The following is an 18,373-nucleotide window of genomic DNA, read 5'->3' on the forward strand; positions in this document are numbered from 1 at the left end:
AAAGCATTCAGGCCGGGCGCGGTGGCTCACGCCTGTAATCCCAGCACTTTAGGAGGCCAAGGCGGGTGGCTCACGAGGTCAGAAGATCGAGACTATCCTTGCTAACATGATGAAACCCCATCTCTACTAAAAATACAAAAATTAGACGGGCGTGGTGGCGGGCGCCTGTGAGTCCCAGCTACTCGGCGGAGCCTGAGACAGGAGAATGGCGTGAACCTGGGAGGTGGAGCGTGCAGTGAGCCCAGATCGCGCCACTGCACTCCAGCCTGGACCACAGAGCAAGACTCCGTCTCAAATAAATAAATAAATAAATAAATAAATAGAATTCAGAGAGGGAGAAATTCCTGGAAAAGGAGGAACGATTTTCAAGGCAGCTTTGCCAAAGCAGTGAGTGTTGGACCTTAAAGGAGGGTAATCCCAGCAGAGGGAAGAGAAGCAGGAGCCGCACTTGCCAGGAACAGCATAAACAAAGGCGCAGAGCAGGATCTGCACAGTCCGTCTAGATGTAAAGAATAACGAGTAGACTCACCCGGCTAGGATGAAGGCCCTGTGATGAGAATAATGGGAAATTAGGTTCTAAAGCCAGGCCAAATTATCTTCATTTTTTTCCCCAATAAAAAGAAGTGCCCAAGTCACCAACTTCTAAGAGGCCCCATCATATCCTTGTCCTGCACAGGAAATGTGAACTTAAGCAGGGAATGTGCAGTATTACCACAACTCAGCCACCACCAATTACTCCTTAAGAGCGCCATGTTAACTCCTCGCTAGCCAAGGCAGTTTCTCACATAGATGAAGCCGTCTGTGCTTTATTTATTTCCACCAACCAGTTTAAAGTGTACACCCACTACGTGCTAATCCATGTACTAAACTCCCTAAATCACTCAAAAACGAAGAAGATAGAATTCTTAACCTCAAGGAATATCTTTTCTTCTTATTTTTCTTCTGTCACAGTTCTCTGTTCTTCTATTTCTTAGAGACAGTATTCATTTAGGAGTTCCATCAAACCTTCTGTAGCCCTTCCTTGCTGAACACATCTTAATCATGCTGGTAGATTGAAAAAGAGAAGAAAGACAAGCCAGCAAATAATTTGGCTTCTAAGGGGAAGTGCTTAAATTCTCAGCGCCTTCTTTATAATGTTAGATCTTCAGCCATTCTCCCCTCAGTGGTTAAGAATTGCCTCTAACTGCCAGAAAATATCTTCTGCATCTCCCTCTGATGAGAAACAAGACTTCTCTCTTCTTGTCTAAACGATGAATTGAAGCCATGACCAGGCTTCTGAGCATGACTTGGTCCAGCCTCTGAGCAGGTCCCCAAGACAGCACAGGATGTCTGGAAAATCCTCCCTCTCACTGTGCCAAGCCATGTGTCTCCTTTCATTTAAAAACTTCCTGAAATCCCACCCTCTGGGTGCTCCCCGATGACTTCAGAGAAGAATAATGAAGTCCTTCCCTTTCTCAGATCCTGTCTCCCCATGAAAGGCTTTTGGCCACTTTCCCTGATCACACCCCCAACCCCAATCAGGCTTTGCATTCTTCTTTGCTCCACACTCCTAAATATATGTGCCCTTGAAGTGTACTCACTATAAATAGCCTACATTTTAAGTCATCTGTGATACTGTAAACCCTTTCTGGCAGTCCAAGAAGTCTTGAGCTTGTTAGGATCTAGGGAACTAGCCTTGTTTGGGGTTGTTGTTGTCAATGAACTGAGACAGGACTACATCAAACAAGCATTTGTTCGCACAGTATTTCCTCACTTAGCCATATGAATGATAGCAACTGTAAAAACCAATATATCTATAGCATTTATAAAATGCTTTCAGATCCATGATTTTATTTTATTTTTCTTCAACATAACCCTGTGAAGTACCATTTGCATAATCCTCTCTTAATAAGGAAATAGAAGTTAAAGGAGATTTTAAAACTTGCCTTTGGTCAAGCAATAAATGCAGCCAGGAAAACTATTTGAGAATAATTCCATGTAGATGCTGCACTTGACGCCATAAATAAATCTCAGATGGATTAAATGGTTAAACATAAAAAAAAAAACTATTAAGAAGAAAGATAGCTAAAGATTTGCCTGATCACTAGATGAAGAAAGGTATTCCACACATAAAAGCAATGGAGGCCGGGTGCAATGTCTTACACTGGTAATCCCAGCACTACTATGGGAGGCCAAGGAAGGAGCATCACTTGAGCCTAGGAGTTTGAGACCAGCCTGGACAACATAGCAAGACCCTGTCTCTACAAGAAAAAAAAAATAGCCAGGTGTGGTGGCACATGCCTATAGTCCCAGCTATTTGAGAGGCTGAGACAGGAGGATCGCTTGAGCCCAGGAGACTGAGGCTGAAGTGAGCCATGATCACATCACTACACTCCAGCCTGAGTGACAGAACTAGACCCTGTCCCCCTCCACACACAAAGAAAAAGCTATGGAAAAAATCCCAAAAGAAAAACATTCTGCTCTTGGCTGCCACCATGTAAGATGTGTTTTTGCTCCTCATTCACCATCTGCATAATCGTGAGGCCTCCCCAGCCATGTGGAACTGTTAGTCAATTAGACTTCTTTCCTTTATAAATTAAAAAAGAAAAGAAAAGATCAGGCCACGCACGATGGCTCACCAGCCACCACTTTGGGACTCCCAGCACTTTGGGAAGCCGAGGCAGACGGATTATGAGGTCAGGAGATCAAGACCATCCTGGCTAACACGGTGAAACCCCGTCTCTACTAAAAATACAAAAAATTAGCCGGGTGTGGTGACAGGCACCTGTAATCCCAGATACTCGGGAGGCTGAGGCAGGAGAAAGGCATGAACCCAGGAGGTGGAGCTTGCAGTGAGCCGAGATTGTGCCACTGCACTCCAGCCTGGGCGACAAAGCGAGACTCTGTCTCACAAAAAAGAAAGAGAGAAAGAAAGAAAAGATCAGTCTACATAAAAAATATAAAACATGTGTCACAAAACCAAATAGAAAGCCAAAACAGTCTGAGGGAGAATTGCCTGAGAAAGGAGTGCCTTCTCAACTATATATTTCAGGCAAATATGTTTTTTTAAATCCCTCTAAATTAAAAGACATTTTTAAAAGGGCAGATAACTTGTAGAAAAGTAAACACAATTAGCTAGTAAACTTATTTTTTAAGGTTCAACTTTAGTAAAAATCAAAGATGTACAAAATAACATATTAAAACACTGTTTTTGCCTGTCAATGTAATTGTAATGGCAATACACAATGCAGGTGATGGTGCAGTGAAGTGTACACAAGCATTACACTGATGAAAGTATATACAGAGGTAATCCTCCCAGAGCAATTAATAACTACTTACCAAGACCCTAAAAATATTCAGACATGTTGATTTAGTAATTCCAATCTGAGAACCTATTTCATGGAAACAATCAGAGATATTCTAGAAAACTTATGTATGTTAATATTCATCAGCAATATTTAAATCATAATTAATTTGCAAAATCAACATTCTATTATATGTAAATAATGAAAATACTAAGCAATGTTAGTAAAAAATAATGTATATAAAGAATTATAATGAAAGAACAAATATATTTACCATATATAAAAGATATGCTATATAATGTATTGTAATATCTTATATGATACATAATACATATAACATATTAAATGATATATTTATCATATTATTAAACACAGTGTGTACATATAATTATTAAATACAATGTGTGTATGTGTATATATACATACATATTAAATACACATATATTACACATAATAGATACATATATTAATACATATATTATATACATATGTTAAATACGATGTGTGTGTATATATATTCTAAATATATGTATTTAATATATATTTATTTAAATATATATTTAAATATATACACATACATCGTATTTCATAATTATATATACACACACATTGTGTTTGTATTATATATACATATATGTATATATGCACACATTGTATTTGTATTATATACACATTGTAATTGATATTATATATTATCATATATTAAATATCACATGGCATTTGCAATACTGTGTATATATATACACACATTGTATTTAATAATTACATATACATATGTTGTATTTAATAATATGATAAATATTGTATCATTTGATATATGGTATATACACACACATATATACACACACACACATACACATTATATTTAATAATATGATCTTGATTATATAACTGTATGTATGAACAGACAGGTTCTCCAGGATGTAGACAATAAGAGTTAGGAAAGCAAAATATTTTATTAGGAAGTAATACCTGTGAAAGACAAAGAGAAACAGCAGAATTGCATGAAAGGCCCCTCAAACTATAGTGCAAATGTGGAAAACCAGTGCCAGGCCAACAAGTAGCAACAAAGCAAAGATTGCCCTTTAGAAGAGCCCTATACTAGGAGAAGCAGCTAGGCTTTGTGGCACAAGCTGGCCCAGTCACCTGCTGGGACCACCACTAAAACAGTGGGACCTTGGCTCGAATGCTGAGGCCAGTCTTGAAGGAGCTAACAGCTAGAGTCAAGGTGTCTCTGGAAGTGGGAGCTGAGTGGTCCACAACTGTATCTACATACAATAAAGGCTGGGAATGCACCAAATATAAATAGTGATAATGGAATTGTGCATTATCCTTATTTTCCTCTTTATGCTTTTCTATATTTTTCATGTTTTTGCAGAAAGCATAATAATCAGAAAAAAAGTATTATATTCAGAAAAATAGGATTTTTTAATTTTAAAATGAGGACTATCTAGGGATTTCTGTGTTCCTTAGTCTCTCTTACTTCCATCTTCACACATCCATTGAGAGTGGTAGCCCTAATGTATTCATATTAATGGTTTGCTTAGAGACATTTGTGTTAGGACATTATTTCTAGAACAAGACAAGGCTTTAAATTACACACACATACACAGAGTACTGCTTTTGGTTTGCTTTCTGCAGTCTTATTTTTCTTCAAGTTTTATAAGGAAGTTTCCAATTTCTCTCTCATTGTTGGACTGCGTTGGAGAGAAAGAGAGAGAGTATGGGTGGGCAAAGACAGGAATTTGCACTTACTGCCTGCTACATGCAGGGCAAGAGTAGGAGTTTTACAAAAAACAAGGTACAGAGTCAAGTATGTAGCCACACATCTAGTAAAAGGTGGAGACAGGACTCACTCCAGTCAGTTTGGTCTCAAATCTTTTCTCATTCACCTACCCCTAGTGCCTTCAATCAAGAAATATCCATATCCTGCAGCTCAGCAAATTTGGCAAAGCTGATCATCAGAAACGCCATTGCATGCAATGTGGAGTTCTGCCAAGAGTGGGCAGAAAGTCAAGAGACTTGTGTTCTAACCCTGGCTGTGTTCAAGGTGTCAGATGACTTTGGACAATTTGTTTTCTTGCCCGTGGAAGCAGTGGCTGGGACTAGAGGTTTCAAAAGGGCTTTCCTGCCCTTAACCTCTGACTCTCTCAATATTCATTTATTTGGGCATTACATATGCAATTAATACATTCATTTAGATATGCATATAATGCTCTCAGCAAGCCAGTGCTATTGTCATGCCACATCTAAATAATGCATGAACTCATTCTGCTTCTATAGAAAACTGAGATCTTTAAATAGTTCCCTGCTATTGCCTTACCCAGAACTACTGATAAAGACAACTGCATTCACTGCAGCATTATTTACTAGCCAAAGACTGGCAACAATTCAAACACCAGTGGATAGAGGACTAATTAAATAAGCTATGGCACGTCGTTGCAATGGAATACTATGCAGACATATGAAAGATTTAGGGGACTTAGCCAGTACTATCTAGGCTGGGCTTCTGGGACACTACATTCTCATATTTCCCTTCTCCCTGATTGGCTGTCCCGTCTCAGTCACCTGTGTCGGACCTTCTTCCTCTTCCCAACTTCTAAATGTGAAAAGGACCCAGGAATCAGTCCCCAGCTTTCTTCTGTCTATATTCTCTCTCTACATTCAATCCCAAAGTTTAAAATAGTGTCTGATGATACCCAAACTTCTATCTCCAACTCTAGCCTAAGCCATGCCCTCTAAACTAAACATCTCATTGCTTTCTGAATATTGTATTCATTAATATTTGAGTGCCTATTAAGGGCCAGGCACTGACTGTTCTAGGCACTGAAATTACAGCAGTGGAAAAACAAGACAAAATCTCAGCCCTCCTTAACATTCCAGCAGCAATACCAGAAAATAAACAAGGGAATGGTAATTATATTCTGTAATGCCAGGTAGTGGTAAGTGCTGTGTGGAAAAATAAAACCAGTAAGAGGACAGAAATGATGGGAGCTCTTTGAGATGGGATGACCAGGGAGGGCCAACCTGGGGAGGTGACATACAGGAGTGACGCATGCCAAGGACAGGGTGGACGAGCCTTCCAGGTGAAGAGAACAACACGGACAAAGGTACCAGGATGGGGACGTGTTGGCACATTAGAGAAAAAGGAAGGAGGCCAGTGTGGTTAAGCAGAGTGAGACACGGGAGTCAGGGGAGAGGACATCACAGCAGCTGACAGGGGATGACCCCATGAGGCACTGTGACCATGGCAAGGAGTTTAATTAATGAATATGTGTGCCGTTATAGAACAATCTCTAAGGTGTATTGTTCCATGAAACAGCAAAGTGCAGCTGCTGCTTAGACTCCTTCTGGAAGGACACACAAGAAATTGGAAAAGGTGGTTGCCTCTGGGAATGGACACCAACGGGGAGCCGGTAACAGAGAAACCTACTTTTCAGTGATAATTTTTTGTACTGTTTCAATTATCCCCAGGGACATGAATTATGTTTTCAATTTATAAAAATCTCCTTCTGTCTGGTCACCACTGGTGGCGTTCTAACTGGCCCAGTGGACTAAGCCACATTTGCCTTATCAACAGAATTCCTCAGCCTCATCTATTGCCTCCCAGGGTCCTTAAGCTTTTCAAGTTCACTTCGTTGTCCGAATGAAGATCATCGCCTCCTGTAGGTTTCTTTTTGTTTCATTTTGTTTTGCAGGAGGGAGGTTCCTCACCTCCAAGACCAAAGACCACAGTCTGTCCTTCTCCTGACCTCTTGGCTCTTCTGTGGAAGGATACTTCTCTACTCCCCTCCCAGGGAAGCTAAGAGCTTTGCTGTCCCCAGGTTACAGTGTCCCCTCCTCTCCCAGTGGCTCCTGGTTGTTCTAGACCTTAGGCAGCCAATTCCAGGGTGCACCAGTCGCATTAGTTTGGACAATACAATTTTTAAAGGACAGCCAGAATGTGCAAGAGGTGAAGGAGCTGTTTCCCATGCCACTGTTTGTCCCTGGCCTGGCCCCTGCAAAACTTGAGACCCAAAGCCATAGCTGTCTTGATTCACAGATGAGGAAACAAGCTTACGGAGTACAATACTTGTCCAAAGTTGCACAGTGAGTTTATGAAAGAATTAGGACTTTGGGAGGCCAAGACGGGCGGATCACGAGGTCAGGAGATCGAGACCATCCTGGCTAACACGGTGAAACCCCGTCTCTACTAAAAAATACAAAAAACTAGCCGGACGAGGTGGCGGGCGCCTGTAGTCCCAGCTACTCCGGAGGCTGAGGCAGGAGAATGGCGTAAACCTGGGAGGCGGAGCTTGCAGTGAGCTGAGATCCGGCCACTGCACTCCAGCCTGGGTGACAGAGCGAGACTCCGTCTCAAAAAAAAAGAAAGAATTAGGACTAAAATTCAGGTCCCCAGATCTCTAGTTCCAGGCTCTTTCCAGCTAGTTCGCCCATCCCAATCCTAAGTCCAACCCAATTAGCCTTTCCCACAACTCCATGCTTGACTTTTGGAAGGAGCCGAAGCAAGAAGAGAGGAGGAGGAGAGAATGAGTTCCCAGCCAAGGCAGCTTCTGGAGCCTCTGAAGGGGCACTGGTCTCTCATGGATTTGGCAAGTGCTAGAGGCCAGCTCATGAACACTTCTGGTTTCTTTTAGGGGCACCTGAGTAATCTCCTTGGACCTCCTTTGCAGACCTCAATACACACACGATTTCCCTCTCGTGCTCAAAAAAGAAAAAGAATCAGAGTCAGGTGTACTTTAAGTTGCCTGCAGAAACCTCATACAAAAAGAAAAAAAAAAGGATAGGGGGTTGGTAATTTCTTTTTTTTTTTCTTTCTTTCTTTTTTTTGGTATTGAAACAGGGGTCTCCCTAGTTGCCCTGGCTGGTCTCGAACCCCTGAGCTCAAGGGTTTCAACCGCCTCAGCCTCCCAAAGTGCTGGGATTACAGGCCACTGCACCCAGCCGGGGGTTGGTAATTGTAAAAGCAAAGATCAAATGATCAAAAAAGCAATGCTTCTCTTTGGTAATGCATGATCATAAAGAGGAATGTTTAAAAAAACACCAAGGACATGAGATCCCATCTTTAATGAATTTATTCATCCAAGGTTACATACTCACACACACTCACCTGTCCTAGTCAGAATGCACGACAAGATCTGAGAATAACAGGTCTGATAGTAGAGAATCAAGAGGAAGCTTTAGGAGTAGCCTTCCTGTAACACTCCCAAGAAAGTTCATTGTTTAGAGTTTTTATCCAGTGCAGGGGATGACAGTGTCATACAATCCAGCATTGTGTGCAGAGACATTACCTGCGTCATGTATGCTTTGTGTGGCAATGCTGCAGGTCTGTATCCACATAGCTGTGTTCCAGCCTCATTCACATGGAGGGTCCTGAACATACATAGACTTTGACTGCTTCGTGCAGAAACCTCACCAGTTGCTCTTGCTGTGCTTAGAACCACAGATATCTGAGCAGCTTCTGAGGATGACCTTAGCCAAGCAGCTCCTTTGGAATTATGGGACTGGCTCTAACCTCTGACAGTACTCAGTTACTAATAGCAAACCATATTCTAACTTACCAGCAAATTAGTAATTCTTACTGCAATTGTTATTCCTTTGGGGGAATGTATATTATTATATTATTTTGGATTGCTATTTTATTAATAATTCATAACCATAAAATAAAATGAAAATAATAGCTACTATCTTTTATTGAACACTTTTCTGTATGCTAGGTGCCCTTTTAATCAAATGGCCTGAATATCTCGTTTAATGTTCAAAGCAATCTTAGTAATAAATTATGATAATCCCCAGGTAACAAAACTGAAGAGATGTTTGATGAGTTGCCAGTTGTACAGCTGATAAGTCAGGTCCACCTGACTCTAACATTCATGTTTTAACCACCAAGTTACATGATCTCCCGTTCCTGAGTATTTAGAGCATTTCTAATATGCTACAGGCATCATAAAGAAAGTGATTCTGTTGTAGACTCTAACCTGGAGCTTTCTGCTAGTTAACCCAAGGGGCAGAAATAAACACTAGATTTATCCTCATACTACTGCTGCCATGTATGTGAAGAAAATCCTCCTTCAATAGGAAACTGTGGAACTTTTATATGCACAGCTACAGTTGAGATCTGGGTTAGGTAATTCATTCCCCTAAAAAAATCTTTATTACACCATAATGCACACTATTAACTGGCAATATGTCATTAACGTAATTTCCTTCAGTAAGATTGAATCAGGACCTGCTATGAGCTATTCATTACATGAAAATACAAATAAATAAAACAAGATGAGGTCCCCAGACCCCAAGGAACTCACAGTCTAGTGGCAGAAATTTATATTTGTGATTAGAATTGCCATGAAAGTACAAAGTCTAAGAAAGCTTAGAGTAATTCTGTCTAGAGGAATCCAAGGGGGCTTGGCATTTGAACTAGATAGGAATTTAAACTGGGTCTTGAAGGGTGAGCAGGAACTTCAAGGCCAACAGAGTGCATGAAAGAGAACTTCAAAGGGAAAATACCACAGAGAGGCTTGGGATACCACCGTCAGTGCCAGCAGAGCCAACAAGCACCTGTGTTACCACCTAGGTGATAACAAATGAGATTGAGAAGGACAGCTGGGTCCAGATCATAACAGGCCTAGTAACTCACGTGTTAAGAAGATGTAACACCGTCTCCACACAGGAAAACGGTGAGCCATTAAAAGTTTCTGAGCACAGGAGTAGGGCAGTCAAAAAGCTTTCCTGGCGAAGAAAGATCCCTCTGGAGCCCAAGTGGCTAACAGATTAATAGGTATTTGGGTCTGGGTAGATTTGGTGGCTCTGAATATTTCATTAAATGAATTTCCTAAACACAGAAAGTAAGATACATTTTCATGTGTTTCTCTCTCTCTCTCTCTTTCTCTCTATGGCAACTAATTGTAATTACCTCAGAACTCTGAGCTCAAGAAGATATCTCCTCTGTTTACCTTCAGAAAGAACAAGGCAAGGGTTTACTCTGAGTATTAAATGTGCATTTTTATAGGTTTAGAGCTTAATTAAATAGCGTTGAAATCCATATGCAGGTTATTGAAAGTGTAAGTACCTGAAATGATAGGGCAAAAATACTTAGAAAGTTGCCATGTTAAAGCATTGTTATTAAAACAACAGAAAATGTCTGTTAAAAAACAATTTACTGCACCCTGGGCTCTGTCAACTGCAGCTAAATCCATGTCTCTTGGGTTCTTAGAGCATCTTTCTCCACTACAAAGAAAGTCAAGGAAGAAAATATGATCCAGTCCACCCCAGGTACCTCCACATCTCCTCATTCCCCACCACATATGTAGGCAGCGCCTACCACCCAACACTAACATCATAACCCAGTTCTACCACTGTGGTGTACGTGACTCCACATGTTCTTTAAAAGTCAACCCCAAAAAAAACACATTAAATTAGGGTAATCACCTGGGACAGCAGGGCAGTTGAAAAAGGAAGCAGTGCCACTAGTCACACACAAGGGGCAAACCCTCATGATATACACCAGAATATATATTCAGTTGGTCATCTATTCATTGAATGATGAGAGAGCACCTGATATATGCCCAGCACTGGCCCGCGTATTGTGAATGCTAAGAGAAATCAGAAACAGCCTTACTCCTCAATGAACTCCATCTCTCTTGACATTTACTACAATTCTATAACTGCATCGTTCAGAGGAGGAAACTGATGCTTAGAGACACTAATTCACTTCAAGATCAAAGATCCCATCCAGGGGGAATTTGGAGTGAGACAAAAGGACCAAAGTGAGAATTAGGTGAGGACTGAGCCTCTGACTCCAAGCACAAACTCAGGAGGGCACATGTCATAAAAGAAATCCTGGAGTCTGGGGGCCAAATTTACATAAGGGGACTGCAAGCGAGAGGACAAAACACGACCTAGGCAAGAAGCAGTGTGGACTAGGCCATCTTAGCACTAAAAACATGAAAAAGAGATTAATTTAATATCCATAGTAAAGATATTCAAGAGGCAGAGTATATAGTGATAAAGTGTGCTGCCTCTGGAGACGCAAAGTCTTGGGTTCAAATTCCAGCTCTGCACCTTTATAACTGTGGACAAGTTATGGGCAAGTTAATAACTGTGGGCTGGTTACTAAAGTTTGCATGGGCTGATAACCTTACCGCAAGAAACTCTTGTGAGAATTATGTAAGAGACAACATATGCAAAATGCTTAGTGTAGTGCCTGGCACTCGATGAGAATCAATAAAAGTGAGCTATGATGCATCAAACTCAATAAGCCCAAAAATGAAATCATTATCTGTTCTCAAAACCCTGTTTATTCTGTGCCTGAATTCTCTATCGGCATGATTTCCAGCCACTCACCAAAATCAGGAGCCATTCTCAGTTCCATTTCTCAAACCACCACCCTTCCACCTTCCTCTACTATAATCATCATCACACGTAACATTTCTGGTGCCTTTCTAAGTTTGAAGATGCTAAGCCAAGCACTTTAGAAGATGACCTTCTTTAATTGAGCAGAAGAAAACCTTTATGAGGAAGATACTGTCATTATCTTTATTTTGCATTTGGGGAAGGTGTAACTTAGAGATATGAAACTTTCCTAAGGTTCCGCAGCTATTAAGTGAGAGCAGGAAGATTTTATAGACAGTCTGAGTCAAAACCCATGCACTTAAACACTACACTATATAGCCTCCCAACCAACAGGTTGCTCACTAAGCCCTACAGGCTCCTCTTTCCAATTCCTCTTGGCTCTACCCCATCACCACCCCTGGGTCACATCCTGCTCTGCTAAAGCACAGGCACACAGTGGGTTGTATTTTGAAACAATCATGGAGAGCTTTGAATGTCAGGCTGATGGGGAATTTGACCAAGGAGGAGTGTCTGAACCTGAGAAAGAGTGTTGCTGAGCAAGGGGCAGCCCCGTCGGTGAGGGTGGACTGGAAACACAGAGACCAGGGAGGAGACCAGTGCATCAGTCTAGATGTGAGGTACAGAGGGCCTGAAGCAAGGGAGTGGGAGTGGAACAAAAAGAAAGGCTGGATGCGACAGACATTACCTCACCAGGCACAAATACTCTCGAGGCTGGAACTCGGTTTAATAATTCTGTTACTAGGGCAACAGCAAAAGAACCTATCTCAGAGAGAACCCGTCGTAGCCTGTTTCTGCGCAGAAGAGTGGTGGCTCTAAGCTGGGAAAACAGGGTTGAAGGCAAGTGGCCAAGTGACGCAGCAAGACCTGTGGATCAAGACTTCACATAGGCATTTTTTAGACCTTTCACCCTCTACAGTTTGGGGAGTAGAGACATTTGAAACAGGCTTTCCAAGAAGGAAGATAGCAAGATCTAGGGAGCTGAAGCTATTGAAGCCCCATGACAGATTAGCAATACTGCCTCTGATTTTATTTTATTTTTCTTTCAGCCAGGGCCTCACTCCATCACCCAGGCTGGAATGCAGTAGAACAGTCACAGCTCATTGCAGCCTCAACTTCCCGGGCTCAGGTGATTCTCCCACCTCAGCCTCTGGAGTAGTTGGGACTACAGTTGTGTGCCACACACTTGACTCATTTTGTATCTTTTGTGGAGATGGGGTTTTGCCATGTTCCCCAGGCTGGTCTAGAATTCCTGGGCTCAAGCAATCCATCCATCTCAGCCTCTCAAAGTGCTGGGATAACAGGCGTGAGCCATTGCACCCAGCTGCCTCTGATATTTAGACTAATCCAAGGACACCAGGAAGAGGTAGGAGAGGGATGCCTTTGCCACATCTGTCATCATGGAGGCTCTTGTGGTAAAGAGTTCAAATGGCAGCATGTCTGGCAACAGAAGTGAAAGCATAGATCCAAAAGCTGACCACTCAGCTATCTGCTTTTCTTTAATTTGGTATCACTGGAACTATGGCCAGGTCTTAAAGGTAACTTTCTCAGTGTGTCCAGGAAGTTAAGTGCTAGGAAGAGCTTACCTGTAGAAGTGGATTCATGAGCTCTAGGTGGGAAGTTCTGATGCTCTGCAAGGCCCACAGGAGAGCAAGCCTTCTTCCTACGAATGCCCTTGCTCTCGCTCCATTCATCCTTTTGTCCTTTCAGGAATATTGTGAGGAGATAGCCCTCACTGCATCATTCCATTCATCTCTTTGTCAGCCACCCCAGCCAGAAAAGAAATTCCTTTCAAAAACATCAGGAAATCTGTGCTCTATCCAGCTACATTCTCACCAGCCTAGGTACCTAGATATTGACTCATTTTCTGAGTAAGCTTAGGCAAATTGTTTTTCCACTTAATGTCCTTATCTGGAAAAATAAAAATAAAAATAAAAATAAATATATATATGTATATCCATGTGTATATGTGTGTGTGTATATATGTGTGTGTGTATATATATGTAATATATACATTAACCTTAATCTCAAAGGTTAGTATAAGAACTTAAAGCCTGACACATGTCATAAGCCCCTGAAAGACAAGGAAACCCAAAGCATAAATAGAGCATATTAAAAACAGTCGTTTGATCTGGTCTGAAGTCAAGGCACCATTTAGTGTTAGAGAGGGACAATGTATTCCATGGAGTTGATGAAAACAACAATGATCATTTTGAGGCACTGATGCTGTACTGCAGCTCAGTAGTTAGGGCTTGTGCCCAGTAGTAACACTTCCTGTTCCAATACAGCCTTTGTCACTCACCAGCTCTGTGACTGCAGGCGAGTGGCACCTCTTGGAGCTTCTGTTTCTTCATTCATAAGATGAGGGTCATGCAATATGACTCATTGGGTTGCTGGGAGGATCACATTCTTGACACAGGGTAAATAGTAAACGGTGGTTATCATGTTTCCTTAAATCACAGGCAATCTCTGTAACAACACTGGAGAAGCAATATTCATCATCTCTATTTTACCAAAGAGAAAACCAATGCCCATAGAAGCTAAAGTGTGTGCCCAAAGCCACCCACTGAGGAATCTTCTCACTACAAAGCTCACACTGTACCACAGTTTTCTCTCCCATACTGAAATCTACAAGGCACCTATAAAGGGTCCATATTCTCGTCCCAAATCAATGGGCTTAGACAACTGCCATTATTGGCAGTTACAAATCAAGATTCAAGAATAAGGACTGCTACACATAAGCTTAGCCATGGGCAACAGTTTATTGATTTGCTATAAGCTGAAAACATGATCCAATTCTGCCCCTAAAAAGGGTATACAATTTACAGGCTTCCCCTTGGATCCTCTGGACAATTAATCCTGCAGAAGTGTAGAATGTAGATGAAGCCTAGAAATCAAAGATATCCCCGGGGAATGCAACAAACGGGAGTGATTTCCTCTGGCCCTCTGGCCTTTACTGTGTTAGGGTCTGATCTCCTGAGTGGAGACTCCAGCAGCCTGAAGGGAAAAGACAAAAATAGTCTCTACCAGCTGGCACGGGAAACAGAACCAAGACTCATGAATAGACAGATACATACATATTTAGCCCTTAGGCCTCAGCCCTCCTGGCATGTTTTGGAACTCTTTTTCCACTTTCAGGCTGAACTTCTTGTCCCCAGGCACCACACCTGCTGAGAGATGACTTTGCTGAAGAGGGCCCAGGCAGTGTCAAAAGTCTGGAGTGAACTGGATACCATAAGTGGCTCCTACACCAAAGTCCTTGAGACTGTGACATTCTTTAGACCTGAACCTACAACATTCCCTGCCTGGGGAGCAGTTTAACAAAGTACTGACTTGTGTGCCCCTACGTTGCTAACACCATGTAAGTCCTAAGTTGAGCACATTGGCAGTTTCAATGGAATAAAATGGCACATGCACTTCCTTCTGCTATTTTTCTCCTGAGAAAATAAAAGCATGCCAAAATTAAATATCCCTTACCACTTGTACCCAGATAGCTGAGTGGACTATTTACTAGCTAACGTTCACGGTCTGCTTTGTAATCGCTTGACTCTGTCTTAGTTGCTTGGGCTTTGACGCTTCAATCATCTGTTCTCTCCCTTCACAACCGAAGCTTGATGGAATTTTAGGACTGGGAAAGCCTTTGGAGAGCGTCCTGTCTTGTTTTACAGAAAGAAAATCAGGGCCTTGAGAGGTGGCAAAGTCATACTGCCTCAGCATCTCAATTGTGTTCACTTTGCCCTATGTCACCCAGCCTCTTCTTTGTATGATATCAGGGGCTGTGCCCACCTATCCTTTGGATCACCAGAGAGCTGTTTGGAGGCATGCTGGCATCTGAGAGGGATCATTAAGCTGGGAAGACAGTGCCTCCATCAGATACAGCTAAAAATAGGAGCCTGCCTGAGAGCAGAGTCAGCTAGCGCGATTGTATGAGATAAGAGGGGCCTCTCCAAGTGCTCACTTGATACTTCACCTGTCCTCCTGGAAGGATGGGCACACCAGCTATCCAAGCGGCAGGGGCAGGCTAATAAAACAGCCACACACACGAAGGGCAACCATGTTGCAGCTGAAGCTGCATGAGCTGCTCGCTGGTAGAGAGATTTCCCTTTTTGCAGCCACATGATAGGTGGGACTATATGGCGTGATGAGAAGGAGTAGGAAGGCGGCAGGGCACAGTGGCTCACACCTGTAATCCCAACACTTTGGGAGGCCAATGTGGGCAGATCACAAGGTCAGGAGTTCGAGACCAGCCTGGCCCACATGGTGAAACCCTGTCTCTACTAAAAATACAAAAAAATTAGCTAGGCATGGTGGCGGGGGCCTGTAATTCCAGCTACTTGGGAGGCTGAGCAAGAAGAATCACTTGAACCTGGGAGGCAGAGATTGCAGTGAGCCAAGATCACGCCATCGCACTCCAGCCTCTACTGGTTTGCTGGGTGATGCCTGAAACCTTTCCATTATGAAGGAATTTGGAAGTCCTAAAGACACTTGGAAATTATCTACTTCATTTCCCTCAATATGTAGATGATAGAAATAAAGCCAAGAGAAATTAAGCACCTCAACCAAGGGCAAACAGCTTAGTGTAGGACTTCCCAACGCAGCATTTCTGAAATAATAGTGTCACAAGTTGTTCTCTGAAAACAAAATTTCTTTAAGGTTCTGAAATCACGTAATTTAAGCAATGCTACATTCTCTATTATCCTTTGTCTAGTCTACTTCTTTTTTATTGAACATATATTTATTCAGTCTCAAAATGAGGTACACACTTTAGAGATGTGGTCTAACCTGGCAAAGCCGAAACTAGCCCATGAGTGTCCAGACTTCAGGAACAAAAAAATACAGCTACCTCAAACAAAAAGAATCTTCCCTGAGGTTAAACCACTCATAGTGCTTTGTGAAAATGGTAATACTCCAGAGCCAGGCATAGCTGACGGGTGTCAGTCAATAACCTTTAGCATGACATATTTACCTAAGGCTTTTCTAAGGAGAGCACTTGTAACTATACAGCCAAACAGGTAGGCGTAATCCTGAGGCTACTATCTTGAGAAAGCTAGTGTGGATAAGGAGGCTGGAAATGAAGTAGGGCAACCTGGAGATGAGGCTGTCTGAGGGGAAGAATTCAGAAAGAGGGAGAACGGCATAAAAGAAAAGGTGAAACATCAGCAAAACCACTCCATGAGCTTTGGTGAGTGAATCAGTGATCATTTCTCATCGAAGCAAAGCAGACAACAAGCACAGCCCTTCCAAACAAAGCATCCCTGCCACACTCCACCAGCAGAACACACCCTCGCCACAGCTCCCAGAGTAGCCACTTTGGAAATTAATTCTTTTCTATAGACTTCATATGCCAGATTTCTCTCCTCGGCAATCACATAAGATCTAGGAAGGAACTTATTTTTTTAATAGAATTTGTTTTAATTATGAGGAGAGGGTGTCTGCTCTATCAATTAAGTCATGCTTCAATTAGTACAGCTATCATTTGGGCCATTACTTTAAGTATTTGAAATGTCTACTTAAATAAGGTCACTTTCAATTTGGTAAACACGCCTAAGTCATCATATTAATTCACAGCCAGTCACCCAAGGAATGCTGAGTAAGTAAACAATCAAGCATTAGCTAACTAGCCACAAATCCATTTGACTTTATTAATTTCTCTTGGCAAAGAAGCAAAAGAAGGAAACAAAACATCAGAAACATTCTCACATCGTTCATTCACCACACATTTATTATACACCAGGTGCCAGGCACTCTGCTTTGCTTTCAATATGTTATTAATATTCACAACTCAGTATATATGAATGTTTTTAAAAAATGAAATCCAATTTTCCCAAAAATAAAAGTTTCAACTCCTCAGATGCTTTATCGTATTTCTGTCTGATATGCCTTCCTCCACAGGGTGTGTGATACATCCCAACTCTTCAGCTTCCAGGTTTTCTATCCCTCGCTCCAAAAGACTCCTATCACCTGACAAGTAATTAATGAATATAAACTCACACTAGAAGTACTAGAGAGGCACTCACTATTTTAAAAGTCCTAGGAGAATACGAGTGGTAAAAAAATAGTTATGTTGTTGCACTCAGATTTTTTTATACATACATTTGAGTTTTGTGTTAGGAGGAGTAGCTTATACTTGTTCAAAAACTTTTTAAAATACACACACACACATATCTATATATACATTCATATATATATATATTCAAAATGCAGACAGAGATGTATACATCCTAGGAATAAAGTCTGAAAAGAGTACCACTTTATCAGAGGAATTCCCTTTGTCTCATTTCAAAAGAAACAATCCCTTTTCCATCTTCTTCTGGCAACACTGAAAAACTGGCACCCATCCAAATCTATACCCAAGAAAAGACCCACGCTGAGAACTGACCTCAAGCAAGTCACTCTGCTCATCCCTAAGAAAAGGAGTTGGCCTGGAGATGTCCTGTGTTCCCTCCATGGCCTGCAGATTAGGGGGTCCAGTGTCACCTAATCTTCCACTACAGCTCCATGGGGAGGGGGTACAGATACTATACACATCCACACACTGAACCCAGCCTGGTCCCCAACACACGCATGCTGCAGGCTCCTACCCATGAGGCCCCAACTCCCCCAGGGAGTTCCAGCTGGCTTACCAAGACACATAAAACACCCCCACACCACCCAGAAGGAGAGGTGAGGAATCTCTTTCCCTCAGCCAGGCAGTCTCTGGAGGCTGCTGACATCACAAAGGTGTCCACTGGCAACCTCAT

The 18,373-nt window shown here is 42.0% G+C and overlaps 1 long non-coding RNA gene across 1 annotated transcript in view; it reads right to left on the reverse strand.

Annotated features, from left to right (window-relative positions):
- Positions 1–18,345, reverse strand: part of LOC117074544 — a 63,923-nt gene extending 45,578 nt beyond the window's left edge. Inside the window, exons 1-2 of the long non-coding RNA XR_004433612.1 lie at positions 18,257–18,345; positions 13,936–14,113 (exon numbers count right to left, since the gene is read on the reverse strand). This is a non-coding gene — a long non-coding RNA (uncharacterized LOC117074544). The remainder of the gene's footprint in view (positions 1–13,935; positions 14,114–18,256) is intronic.
- Between the last annotated feature and the right edge of the window lie 28 nt (positions 18,346–18,373).

The sequence above is a fragment of the Trachypithecus francoisi genome, unplaced genomic scaffold (genome assembly GCF_009764315.1).
Source record: "Trachypithecus francoisi isolate TF-2019V2 unplaced genomic scaffold, Tfra_2.0 Lachesis_group5, whole genome shotgun sequence".
Classification (NCBI taxonomy): Eukaryota; Metazoa; Chordata; class Mammalia; order Primates; family Cercopithecidae; genus Trachypithecus; species Trachypithecus francoisi.